Source organism: Scomber scombrus, unplaced genomic scaffold, assembly GCF_963691925.1.
Source record: "Scomber scombrus unplaced genomic scaffold, fScoSco1.1 SCAFFOLD_579, whole genome shotgun sequence".
NCBI lineage: Eukaryota > Metazoa > Chordata > Actinopteri > Scombriformes > Scombridae > Scomber > Scomber scombrus.
Window position 1 is genome coordinate 7,501 of NW_026910284.1, and position 2,554 is coordinate 10,054.

A 2,554-nucleotide genomic window follows, 5' to 3' on the forward strand; every position below is an offset into this window, starting at 1 on the left:
CAAAAAGCCTGAATCAGAGGAAACCAAAATGTATTAACGCCATCAGTCTGACAGGCAGAGGCAGCTCGGTCCAGAGTTTGGGGGCTACAACCATAGACTGTATATAAAATGGACGTAACATCCGTGACGTCACCCATTGGTTTGTAGACTGCTGCTCGGAGGCCAATAGTATCGGATATGAGCAGCGCCATCTTGAAAATTTCAGGTGCATGCTGGGAAAAATAAAAACAGGGATTCTACTTATATGGGCATCAGGAGGAGCATGAGGCGCCCTCCTGAACCTGTGAACCAATCAACCTGTCAATCACCACGTAGCCACGCCCTAATGCATACCCTGCTTTATCGTCACATATAAAATCAGGGAGGCCAAAATGTCCCAAATGAACATCATACTGCATTGAAGAAGGCTTTAAACTAGCGATTGAGACCATAAACACATTTTGAAAACGTTTACTGAGGTTAGAAATCAAGTGAGAAGTTGGTGAATTCTCCATTGACTTGTATAGAGACGGAAGTCCTTTTGACACCAAAACGGTCGCCCCCTGGTGGCCTTTTGATAGAATGCAGTTTTAAGTTACTTCCTGGTTGGCCTCATTTCAGAGGACCAGAACTCCCCGCCTGATTAACACCAAACAAAAACCAGCCTACTGACTAAAAGCTAACAGAACTGAAATCAGAAGGTCCAAAAAATCTGCTAGTCTAGTTTTTGCAGCTTTGTTTCTTTAGTTTAGAGGAGAAGTCCTGGCTCATGAGCTCCTCATCTTTTCTTCTTTCTGGCCTCCTGACTCACATAGTTTTGGTTAATTTTGGTATTTGTGTAAAAATAAACTAAATCTGGTATCCTTCACTTCAGGTTTGGTGTTTTGATGATTAACAGTTTATTGGTTTTTCAGAAAATGTAAACATACAAACATATCCTTCAGAGTTAACATACCTTTCTAGTTAAATGCTTTGTTTATGAGCTGGAACGCCATTAAATGTCCAAAGTGTACGAATGATACTTCCCTCATTTCAACTTGTACTGCTCCACTTCATCAAGCAGCCTATAGGACAATTGTTCCAGCTGACATAGAGAGATAGTGCTGCTGCAGAGGAGGCTTTCCCTTCTTTGACCTAACATGAGGACAGTCTGGGTCCAGTTAGACAGTGGAGGGGTCAGATCACTTAATGCAGAGGGGTCACCCAAAATAAACAGACGAGGGGTGAACGGGATATTCTGGTCAATCATTTTCTCTAGGTTTGGTTTTTATATGTTGCAGGTCAAAGGTTGAGCTGTTTGTTTAGTTTGGTGAAAGATAAAAGTCATTTCTAGGAGACATACTCCCCCCATCCACCCCGACCTCCCCCCAGGTATAAATATATAAATGTATAAATGTATAAACGTATAAACGTTGCATCATTTATTCCACAACACCTCGCTGTGATCCAGAGACACATTAAAACTGTTTAGTAGAATAAAAACGTGATTTCTAGGAGACAAAGTTGAGCTGAAAATGTGAAGATGAGTCAGAGAGGAAGGTGTGAAGAATCAGAGAACACACACACACACACACACACACACACACACACACACACACACACACACACACACACACACACACACACACACACACACACACTCTCTCTGGCTTTGTATCTGTACATTTACAAGCTTTTTCTGTCTCACTCTAACTTGTTTTTCTCCTTGAAGCTGCTTTGTGCTGAGCCTGTTTTGTTTTAAAAGCTTTACATATAAATCAGGTTTGGCATAAACACACACACACACACACACACACACACACACAGACACACACACACACACACACACACACACACACACACACACTGATACATACATATATATTTCTTGCTGTGTTTCTTCTCTTGGTTTTTTATCTGTCCTTTACTGAACTGTAAAACACTTTCCGTCCGACTAACCTGATTAACACAAAGTGCACCGTAAATACATCTGACTGCACACACACACACACACACACACACACACACACACACACACACACACACACACACACACACACACACACTAATATCTTTTTATTCCCTCTGATGTGTTTGTTCTCTCTGGGTTCTCTGTGTAGAACTGGCTTGTCAGGAAAATGGTTTATTAAGCAGGAAGAATGCTTTATAAATAAATTAAACATGACAACACACACACACACACACACACACACACACACACACACACACACACACACACACACACACACACACACACACACACACACACACAGAGTGACCTTTGTTTCTGTCTGGTTGGTTGGATTTGTTTTATCCTCCAGAGGCTGTCGGGTGTTTTAGGGAGACATCAGTGAGCCGTTAGGGAAGGTGCACTGTGCCTCCTACCTTCCTTCCTTCCCTCCTTCCTTCCTCCCTCCTTTCCTTCCTTCCTTCCTTCTTCCTCCCTCCTACCTTCTTTCATTCCTTCCTTTCCTTCCTCCCTTCCTTCTTTCCTTCTTCCTCCCTTCATTCCTTCCTTCCTCCTTTCCTTCCTTCTTCCTCCCTTTATCCCTTCCTTCCTTCCTTTCCCTCCTTCCTTCCTCCCTCCTTTCCTTCC